The sequence below is a fragment of the Pteropus medius genome, unplaced genomic scaffold (genome assembly GCF_902729225.1).
Source record: "Pteropus medius unplaced genomic scaffold, Ma_sr-lr_union100, whole genome shotgun sequence".
NCBI classification, from domain to species: Eukaryota; Metazoa; Chordata; class Mammalia; order Chiroptera; family Pteropodidae; genus Pteropus; species Pteropus medius.
Genome location: NW_024344240.1, coordinates 16,601,717 through 16,613,366, shown reverse-complemented (window position 1 = coordinate 16,613,366; position 11,650 = coordinate 16,601,717). Strand labels below are relative to the sequence as shown.

The 11,650-nt window shown below is 42.3% G+C and overlaps 1 protein-coding gene and 1 pseudogene across 4 annotated transcripts in view; one reads left to right on the top strand and one right to left on the bottom strand.

Moving 5' to 3' along the window:
• Window positions 1–7,615: 7,615 nt before the first annotated feature.
• On the bottom strand, window positions 7,616–7,734 carry LOC120607488 (uncharacterized; annotated as a pseudogene).
• Window positions 7,735–9,226: 1,492 nt separating this feature from the next.
• Window positions 9,227–11,650, top strand: part of ATP2B1 (ATPase plasma membrane Ca2+ transporting 1) — a 112,625-nt gene continuing 110,201 nt past the window's right edge. Inside the window, exon 1 of one of the 4 annotated variants that reach the window (XM_039869020.1) lies at window positions 9,227–9,364. The gene's annotated coding sequence lies outside the window, so the exon portion shown is untranslated. Of the gene's footprint in view, window positions 9,365–9,726; window positions 9,990–11,650 lie in introns of those variants that run through there. The other 3 variants (XM_039869018.1, XM_039869016.1, XM_039869019.1) reach the window with 3 other exon arrangements.

Genomic DNA, 11,650 nt, shown 5'->3' with positions numbered 1-11,650 from the left:
CCTCCAAGTTAATTCTGTAAATGCCGTACTAAAGTTCAGCACAGCGGTCTGGGGAGTTTAATTAGCTTGCAGCTGCACTGCTGGGATAACATTTCTTGTTGAGGAGGTAGCTTGGTGTTCATTATTTGGGCTCTGGTTCAGAGTTCAGCGGTCCTTTTAAGCTTTCTTAAACAATTGCTTGTCTTTGTTTTCACAGAAGTACCATATGCTTTTTTGCTTAATCGTTACTCCAAAACATTAGTGTTCTTAACATTACTGTGTAGCCATTGATTTGGCCTTAACATAACAAATGGAGGCAATCTTAAGGATCCCGAATTATCAAAAGATTATCTGAGTTATTAGTTTAACTAGTATATAAATACAGATAGAACCTAAATCTCAACTGCTGTACCGTTTCAAAATTCTTTAAACTTATAAAATCTTTGTAATGATAAAAAATGGATTCTAAAATTTAAAAATTCCTTTCAAAGTTGTATAAATTTTAACTATAGTTTCTACATGTTCCTGTAAATTATATAACTTCTATATACACTAGAGAATATGAAGACTTAATACAAGGGATGGCAGATTATGTGGGGAATTGAAAAATGTAAACACCTAGTTATTAAGTGAGTATTATGAAAACTACATTATCTAATTTCATCCTCATAGGAACACCAGAAGGTTGTTCTCATTTTACAAGGGTGAATAGAGGAGGAAGTTGGGAGTGCAGCGATTAAAGAATCTAAGCAGGTAAGGAACTTGCTTAAGATAACACAACTGGTAAAATTCAGAACTGGGATTTGAATCCAGGCCTGCCTTATATCAAAGCTCAGGCTCTTTCTAAATGTTAGTTGCTTCCTTCTCAAAGTCAAGTATAAGATTCATCGTTCCCATAATAATCTTTCCAATGAATTTTAATTTTCTTGGCATGAATTTATACAATGTGTACTCTACCATCATATATTTGTATGTTTCTTTGGAATTATCCATTTATCTTTACTTTTGCTATTTCATGACTTGTCAAGGCTACTAGATGTGTACATTTTCTAAGTCTAGACACTATATCCTCTACTGCCTTTCTATGCCTCCACATACTACTCTGGAAAAATTATATAACTTTTTATACGACTTATGATGGGATATTATTGCAGAGATCTTTCATTTTTTATACTATATTGTTCATATTAGAAAAATATATAAATATATACATGTAGACAATTTTCTGTATCTAGTATTAGAAAAATCTAATGATAAATGTCTAAAATGTGGAAGTTATTAGGAAAAGAAGTATAAAGAATATATACACATTTATATTACACTATACCTGGTTTTACCATTTTAATTCTTGTAAATAAAAAAAATTAAATGAGGGAGGCAGTTTAATTATTTTTCTGTTTATAATAGTAATGGATAAAGTTTCAAAAATCTTAGAAAAGATGACTAAGGCACAGAAGTAGGAAGAATATGAGGCTATTAAATAACTAGCACTTTATTTTTAAAGACACAAAGAGGAATTATAAAGAATAGTGACCATGTATACCACAGAAAGGGATGGCAAAATGTATGGAAGACAAGCATTAACATGATGATGGGAAAGACACCATATTTAAGAAAATGGGAGAAGTAAAAACATCACAGTCTTTAGTTAGAATAAAACTACCCCCCAAATATTACCACAAATATAGATCATATATATTATATCAGTAGACTAATGATAGCTCAAAGAGAATTTAATGTGACCAAATCAAAATGATTATATCTTCATACATTCTGGCAAATTATTCAGTGTAGAAGTGTTCTTGTAGTCCTATAAACAGGCATTATTATTTGGAAAAACAATTTTGCTGTGATAAATTCTTGCTTGAAGAGTAGAGTGACTTTATATAGTTTCCATTGAAACAAGGGTTTGATAAATGTAAAAACAATGAAGAAAATAAGAAGTGAAATGTAATGGACATATATGTGTAACTCTAAATGCTGGAATTGTGTGCGATGGCAGCAGAGCATTAAAGGGGAACTAGAATTTGGAACTGGGAAATCCAGAAATGCAGAGTAGTTGAGAATCTTGATAAGGCATAGGAATCAGTCACCAGGACATTTTTTTTAGAAATAGGCATAATTAAAGTTCAAGATGAGCCAGTGAGGACAGAAACTAAGCAACAAGCAAGCAGAAGTGAGTATAAATAGATGTGAGAAGTAAGTCTAATCATTGGGTCAGAAACTGGGTAGGCAAGCAGAAGATTAAGAAAACACAGCTATCAGAGTTCAGAGCAAAGAATGAGAACCAGGATGACCATGGGTTCCAAAAGAGAAAGGCAAAGCAAATAGTCTAAACTTGGCTGGTGGTCTAGAACCAGAAAACTCACAATAGCCACATGAGTAGAGTAGTAAGGACAATTTAATTCTGTGACAGGCTGTTTTCAGAAGTTTCTCCTTCATTACCATAAAGAAATTTTATTTTAAAAATCAGTATTTCTAGGTCTCAAGAGCAGAAATAGGAAGATAAATCTCACCATACACAGCTTATTGCCAGGTTTTCATGTTGATAATAATTTGGCAGTTTTATCTACAACATTACAAAGTTGGTGCACCCTCTTTGTCTCTACCACAAAGTAGCTCCTTAAGTGTCACCTCAGCCCTATCCTTAGAGACCTGTCTAAGCTATAGTACATGTAACTATGATTTGTGATTGCTTTCTCTCTTCAAATTCACTCACTTGATTATTCTTATTCTGATGACATTTGCTGCAACTCAACTCAATATTTTTCTTAAACAAGTGATTTCAACTGTAATCCAATGATTCTCCCATACTTGATCTTTAATAATATCTGAAGCAGATTCTTTAACTTTCTGAGACCTTTAAAGTCTGAAAATTAGTTCACTACCATTACAAATTTGAATTTCCATCTGAGGTTTTCCCTCCTCCTCACCGTCTCTATGCACTTTTACTGCCCTCCTCCCACTCTTCCCAAAGCTATGGCTCTTTTAGTGTTGAAGATGGGGGGTGGGGGTACGTGGAGAAGGAGAAAAGGGCAAAAATCTCTTTTCTTGGCTATCTTCCACTACAAGCCCCTTTGGCAGTTGATGCCTTTGGCATGGCAGGCATTCAAATACTGATTCTTTTGTAGGTACGTGTGGGAGTTTTTGGAAGAGCTGAGCAAGGCCATTTGGTAGGAACTGGTACCAGCATGTCACTGGCAAGAAGAAAGGATTTTCGCTTTACAGGGGGTTCAATTCAGCTCCCTGCCTCACTCAGGTCTAGCTACATCTCCTATCATTAAAACTCCATGCTTATGTATTTATTACTCATTTCTAGGTTCAATACTCCCCTGGGTTGGTATGTGTACACACTGTTCTACCTTTGAGTTCTCTATTTCCAACACTACAGATTTTTTTTTTGTACTGAACTGTATATTAACATTGTTTGCTAGATTTTCCCCAGCATTTATACATCACACACACACACGCGCGCTTGCACACACATCTGGGGAGTGGGCTTGTATAATACAGGAAATCTGATCCAGTAGATCTGATGAAGAACCCTGATATGTGAATTCTGAAAAATACCAGACAAGTCTGTGTTATAAACTGAATTGTGTCACCACCCCAACCCAAATAGGTATGTCGAAGCCCTAACCCTCAATTTGACTGTATTTGGAGACAGGGCATTTAGGGAGTAATTAATGAGATAATAAGGGTGAGGCACTAATCCCATGGGACTTATAAGAGGAGAAAGACCCCATGTAAGAGCACGATGAGAAGGTAGCTGTCTACAAGGCAGGAAGAGAGGCTTCGCCAGAAACAAAACCTTAAGGTACCTTGATCTTGGATTTCTAGCCACCCAGTCTATAGTATTTTATAGTACCACTAGTAGATTAATGCAGTCTGGTTATTAGTGCCCATGTTTATCCCTACTGAGATGCTTTCTACCAGATTCTTTTGAACTCTAAACTGTAACGGCAACAGGAAACCCCAACTCTGAGTTACCAGAGAATATCATTTAAACCTGTATTGCTATAAAATCATACTCTAAATTTCCTTAAGCCTTGGATAACATTTTCTTATTTTTCGCTCATCCTTCAGTTTCTTTAATCTGTCCATTTTAGTCCTTGGTCTTCCTTAATTCTAGCTGACGACAAGCACCTATTATATAAGGAATATTACTCTTCCTTTGCACTCATTTTATTTTTTTGCCTTTTTCAGAGAAAAAGATGTTCCTTTTCCTTTTTGAGGTAACCTTCTCTATCTGTTTTAGATCCTGCCTTCTTCTGAGCTATGTGCCCCATTCCCCGGCATTTTTAGCATGCCTCTCTTGACCTCCTTCTTTTTTGCCATCAAAAATACATGTCGAAAAATTGGCTTTCGGTGACTTGGCTCTTGATGAATTGGCTTCTTTCCAATATTTCTATCTGGAAGGGAAAAAAATAGACCCTGCAAGAAGTTCCCTTGAGTCACCAGGATAAAAAAGCAAGGCAGTGGATGTAAATTTTGAATTCATCATCTGAGAGGTGATAGTTCATTTGTGTGTTCATTTCAACCTATTTTTATTTTAAGCATCTATTATATGCCAGGTCCTGTTAGGCCTGGCATGAAATAAGTGCTTAATAAAAGTTTCTTTGTACAAATCGATAGATAAACTATCACCTTGATGCTAATGCCTCCTAAACAGATAGCTTTGTTTTCTTACCTTACTTAGTAAGCTGAAAAGACATCTGTCAGTATCACCAAATCATTATTGAATAAATGAATAACATTATCCTTGTCTTTGAGAGGCTGCAATCATGAAAATGGGCAAACATTATAGAAGTTAAGATAGAGAGAAATGCTCAAGTATAAAAACTTAGTGTTGGAAATTGCGAGGGAAAGAGAAAACTAATAAAGAACACAACAAAAGAATTTTATGATAAAAGAAGGAAGCAGAGATAGTGAGGTGCTTCAAAATCACCTAAAAGGATTGTCAAAAATGTGTATCTGCTGGCTCCACTCCAAACAGACTCAATTAGAAGCTCTGAGAGTGTGGCCCCAGGAATCTGCATTGCTCAGTTCAAAGAGGTGATTCTTCTGCACATTCTAATGTCATGAAAAACAAAGGAGTTGTTTCAAAGAAAATAAAAACAGCAATAAAAAACTTAAAAATAGAAAAATGAAAATGTCTACAAATGTAAGAGTTGCCCCAAATGTGAGAAATTCCTGCTGATTGTCCTATTGTGCACATAAAAAGATATTGATACACCAAGGATACACCAAGGATGATGAAGCAGAAAGCTGTGAGTCTGGATCCTTGGTGGCTGTGTTCAACATCTGAATCAATCATGCCATCACCTACCTCTGAACTTCTAATGTGAGACTAATAATTCCCTAGTCATTGAAATAAATATGTACATTCTTGTTTGCAGTACATTTATTTAGTAATAAGGGATAAAGAATGAATGCTTGTGAGTAATGATGACAACATTTATGAGCACTTACTACATACACATCAAGCACTGTTAGAGCTTTACACTAATATCTTATCAAAATCTCACAGTAACCCTATGATACACCATAACTTATCATTATCAGTGGGAAAGTAAATGAGTTCCACTTATGCAGGTGAAGGATATCAAAGGTAGTAAATATACATTTTATGAATAATAAAAAGATAGGAAAATGGATGTGGTAAACTTGTTAATTCCCAGGGATTTTTCCTGACATTTCTATTGCCTATCTTCTTTTGTATTAATTTAAATCTTATATATCTTCTGTGGCACAAATCAAGTCCAAATTCTCTTTCTCCCTCAATAACATTTAAATATGATCTTTCCCTTTTTGTTTTTTTTGATTCTCTGGAGCTTAGATTTAGGACCATATTCTATGACCTAGATTATACATTTGGGGTAGAAAAAAATACCTTATATCTAAAAGAGTACAGGGTGTTAAATAATTCCTGTCAAATGATGACATCTAACTATTTCCCATTTTTCACCTATAAAATTTCCCAGTATGTGACTTGAAAATTCTTATTTTAGGCTCATCTGTAATCATACTTCATTTAATTCAGCAAATGTAATTAATTTATTACTAATAGATAACAGTTCTCTGTGGTTTCAAGCTAAGTAATATTTCTCTTGACATCTGTGTCTGGTGATCCAGGCTAATGGAAATTTGAGGACACATACAACTACTTTATGAATTACTGAATATTCCTCCTCTCCTGCCTCGCTACACCTGTCAGTTCTCTTTAGCATTCTGCAATGATCCAAACTGACACATTCACATGTATATAGTATGTGTGCATTTGGAGAATTGATATGGCTTTAAAAATATGCTGCTGTTGGCATGTCTATTTTTTCCTATTGCTATATGTATGTGACAGATTCTTAAAGGAATAAAGATCCTAATTTCTCCTTTTACATTTAATTACACTGAAGATTTTAGAAAACCGTCTCTATGAGTTATACATGATTAATTCACGTTTATCGACTTATCACGAGAGATGTCAATAGTTTAGATTTACTCCACTAAACGGAATGTACTTTAACAATTTGCGAAATATATTATTTTGAATACACAGCCTATCTTCAAACAATGTTTACATACTAAATAGTAACGTGCCAAATTTTACATTGTAACTAAAAAGATATTCAGAGTGTTAAAAGAACTTAAGATTGTCTTTTGATAATAAATTGCATTATTATACTGTTATTATGTACTGCTATATCTTTGGAGCAATTAAATTCATGAGATAAGTGAGGTCTAAGACTAAGAGGGTATGGTTATATCATATCCAGTAGCATCTTTAAATTCAAGTCGTTCCATTTTTTTTAGGAAATGCTAATTAAGCAATCAAATATTTTCTTGACTTTTACATTGAGAAGTATTCCATAAGGAGGATTCAATACTAAACCTTTGGGGAAAAAGTGAATTTCCTGTTATCTGCACAATTATTTCTATATTGCTTTCAGCCTTTATTTGCTATTAAAGGAATGAAAATGTAAAAATCAAACTACACAGTACGATCACTTTGACTAAGACAGTGAAAGCATATCATTGCATGTGACTCACATTTCATTAAAATACATATAAATATGTTCCGGGATATATATGTATATAATCTCTGTAAATGAAAACTCTATTGAAATCACGTTCTGAAATGAAGATGCTGAGTAATTTTTCATGACACTTTAAAAGCATTTATTTTATTATTTGGAGCTGCAACAAACTCACAAAGTGAACAGATTCTAGTTTAATCTGTTATCCATTTTGCTAGTGTACTATAGCAATGATTCATATATTTTAAAAATTACTTTAATGTCAAATTCTTGATTAAAGTAGAATACATAATTCAATTTTTTATTGCAACTTCCTTGGAGGAAAAGTTGGACAGAAGCCAGTGATTCTTGAATGTCTCTAAGCCGTCTTGTAAAGTTAATCTGTTCTGTTAAGTTTTGAAAGTGTCAGGAAGGGCTATTGTACCACACCAACCAATTCCCTAACAGTGATTAACGAGAGGAAAAACTGTCATTTTGCGCAGTGCTAACTTCGCATATCAAGGGCACAGCTCAAAACGTTGGTAAATGTGTGTCCTGGTAAGATATGTTAATTCATAAGAAATTATTTTCAACAGAATTAACTCGTTTTTTGTTTTAATTAACGCCTACAGCACCTGGTATTCCTAGGTGGTCTCCCATCCAAGTACTAACCAGGCCCGACCCTGCTTAGCTTCTGAGATCACACTAGATCCGCTGCATTGAGGGTGGCATGGCTGTAGTAACTTCGAGCTTTTGCTTTCTAAACTTCCTTTACATATTTTGTTTCTAAGCCTTTAAAAATATTTAAAAATAATGTTACCAGAATGAACATACATAATAAAGTCCTTTGCATCACTTGTATGCTTTTAAGAAAACATTATAAATGATAATTTTTCCAGTCCTGGAGTTAAGAGAAAGGAGACTACAGAATTTATCTTTTTGTTCTGGTTAAGTGGTATGGAAAATAACACCGACAAGGTCTCTAAATGAGCGGCGATGCTTAGTTAAAATAGAGGCGATTAAACGAAGATGGAGCATGGTGTCTTAGGTAGGACACTAATCTTTACACGTGTGTGTGTGTGTGTGTGTGTGTGTGTGTGTGTAGGAAAAATCGTCTTATTTTTGAAGTAGATGTCACGACGGCTGGGTTTTTTTTTTATTAATTTGCAAAATCTCTTTAAGATTGGTGCACGCTACCTTTTATCATCTGAATTCTGTACGTAACCCCATGTTTGTCTTTTCCCCACACGAAAGAAGAGCGATGGTTAAAAATGTTACAAGTTAACTAAAAGAGCCAAAAGCTTGGCATAAGTAGAAAAAGCAAATCCAAAACGAAAGCACGAGGATTTTAAGCACCGGTCCTGATGGGCCTGTTTGCACCCGCGAAACGCCAGAGTTAACCCTTTGAGGGCTGCAGCGGGATCCTGGATAACTGCGGGCCCGATCCTACAGAACAGAGATGGGGCGCACCTCGCCCGTAGGGAGGGTGTGGGCTCTTTTCCTCAAGGAGGAAGCGAGCTGAGAGGCACTTTTGTTGTCCAGCGCGTGCGTCATGAGCCAGGACGGGCATCGAGTCCGTAGGGAGTGGAGCACAGAAGCGGCGAGAAGCCGCTCAAATGTCCGCGGACGAGTGGTCAGCTTTAACCTGTGGCAGCCAGGAGCGTTCGATCTTCCACGCCCGCCAGCCCAGCTCCCAGGCTCTGGAGGGACGCAGGCTGGGGGTGGCTCGGACGGGGCCCCCAGTGGAGGGCGTCCGCCTGCGGCAGTCATTCCGCTCCGGCCTCCACGGTCACAGGAGCCGCCAGGCCCCGCGCCGAAACAGCAGCTGTGACTGACGGAGTCACCGCCCCGCGCGCCCGAGCCACCTCCTCCTCCCCCGCACCCCACCCTCCCTGATACGTCATGGAAACACGGACGTCAGAGCCTCTCAGCCAATCGTAGGCAGCGGCAGTAGGAAAGGAGCTAGCGGGAGGGGCGGGGGCAGCGGCGAGCGAGGAGCGCGGAGAAGGAAGAGAGGGAGGGGCGCGCGGAGGCGTGAGTCCCCCGCCCCTCACTCCCGCCACCCTTTCCCGACCGCGCGACAAGTTCTAATCGTCGGGAGCGCGCTCGCCAGCCGGGGGCGCGCTCGCCGAGTCCTCCCCTTAAACGCCCTCTAAGCGCCGCCGGGCTCCCAGTGCCCGTCCGAGCCGCGCTTCCTCCGCGCCCGACCGCCCCCAGGCTCCCCGCGGGCTGCATCACGTGACCGCGCCCAGCCAAGGCGGCAGCGGCGGCGGCGGCGGCGGCAGTGGCAGTGGCAGCGGGAGCAGCTGCGCCGCCAGCGTGGAGCGGGAGGCGTGTGGGTGTGGAGAGAAGGGAGCGCCAGACCGGAACGGGTGAGAGTTCTCTTTCCCCTGCCTACTCCGGCAATCTTGCGGGCCAGCCGGTGCAAACGGGGCTCCTGCCCGAAGCCTCGCGCAGCCCCCTCGTGCTCGGCCGTCCGCTGTCCGGCGGCCGCGGGCCCCACCTTGAGCGGGTCGGGCTGCGGTGCTCACAGAGGGGGCTGCACCCCGCCCGCCGTTGCTGTTGCGGATGGCGGCGTGAGGTCGGCGGAGCTGCCCGAGCTGAGCGCGGCGCGCCCAGTGTGCGGCTTTGCGGAGCTGAGGAGGCGGGTCCTGCGGGGCCGCGGGCGGCCACTCGGCGGCTGCCGGGCTCTGGGCGGGGGCCGGGCAGGGTGCCGCCTCCTCCTCCTCCGCCGCCTCCTCCGCCGCCTCCTCGCAGTGCAGCGTGAGTAGGGAGCCCCGGCTGGTGGACGCCGAGCCTCTCGGCTCCGCGGCCGCCTCATCCTTGAGGTGCACCCGCACCTCCGCGTGTCTCCCCGAGCCTTGCGAGTTGGCCGCGGACACGCCGGGGACGAGCCCCCGTTCTCTTCGCTTACCACTCTTACTCACCCCCACCCGCTCCTCCTGCAACCTCCCTTTCCTTTCCCCACTAGGAAAATGGTTCCTGCTGCTGGGCGAGGTGAGTGGCGATCGCGGTCCGCCCGCGGTAGAAGCGATGGGGCAGGTCACCTGCGCGGGAGGCCGAGTGGAATGCGGGAGTCGGGTTGTCGCGGCGGGGTCCTGACAGCTTGGGTGCCCCGCGGACCGCAATCGGGTATGGGAGAAGTTGGTGGGGGTTTTCGGGGGGCCCCTCGCAGGTCGTCTCCTGCCGTGCCCGCACCCGGAGATCGTAAAGGTGAGCGGGTTTTTTGCGTCTAGGCGCCGGGTCCGGCCAGGAGTCCCCGCCCAGGGCCCTTGGGATGGGGCTGTGTGGGGCTTCGTGTCTACACTCGCAGCTCTTCTCCGAGCTGCCTCGGCCGCGCCATAGCTCATCCCGTCGCCGACCGCCCCCGCCCCGGCGCATGGTGACCTTGAGGGCAGCGGTGCTCCACACTCTTTCTCCACGCCCCAGGAGGGTCACCCCTTTAATCCTCGTCTTCGGCTCCTTTGGCGCTCTGCAGGCGTTGAGTAGGGACCCTTCGTCAGGGGGGTCCGGGGCTGCTTGATTGATGAGTGTCACACCGGACGGTGATTTCTTGGGACTTGGAGAGCCATCTCGCCTTTCTCCCGGCGTCTCCGGTCTGGCCCCCCAGGATGTTCCCGGTTGCTTCGGATTCGCGTTTATGGACTTAGTGTAAAAGAAAAAAGAAAAAACAAACAAACAAAAAAAAAACAAAAAACCCTGCGTCCTCCACCTTTTTTTGGAACAGATCATTAAGAAAGAACTGCATTCCAGTTTCGGGATTGGGAGTGTGCTCTATTCCATCCTGCGGGAGAATCCTTTGGTTACGCTAGTTAGCGACCCCTGGTTCTGCGCCGGGGTCACTATCCAGGTTGGTCTCTGCGCATTTCATTCACCAGTTTTCTGCCGGACTCGCAGTGCTGGGAGTGCTCGCATGCTGTGCGGTGCAGGGGGCTTGGCGCCGAGGGCAGGGTAGGGGGGTGCTAAGGGCTGTAGGGGTCTCTCAATCTGTAGAGGGCTTGACCCTCCTCCGCAGGCATATTTTTACCTTTCTCTGGGGTTAGATCGCAGCAGACACCCACCTTTGGCTGCTATGCACGCTACTTTTCTGGGTTTATTAATAATCGAATGGCTCCTGTTGGTGTCGATTGCTGTTCATGATAAAGTCGTTATATGGATTTTTTTTTTCATACATGTGTAGTTAAATGCTTATATCTGGACTGTCTGCCTTACAACATGGAAGCCTTTGTTGTGCTTAACTTCCCCCACCTGAGGACAGTTTTATTTTAAATAAAGCTCCTGTTTAGCGTGGGTGTATTTTATAATAAGATGTACTTGTAAGGATCTGCTATGTATGAGGCTCTCCTCAGGCAGGTGTGTAACCCTTTGGATTGTGGCCCATGTGAGTGAATGGAGGGCCTTCACCGCTTGCCCTGGTGCCAGCCTTTCTCAGGCTCCCTGTCCTTGTGTGTGGCAGCGGCGGATTGGGGGAATTAGAGGGATTGGAGGAGAATCTCTTTTTGTATTTGTGCGTTTCGTTTACGTCTCCCTTCCCCCTCCCCCTTTTCTTTTTTGTCCTAGTGAGTTCAAAACTGAAGTAAATAGAAATATTTGCTAAAGGGAGCCTTTGAAAACTAGTATATGAAATGGGCTTATTATCCAAAGCAAGGTAGAAACTA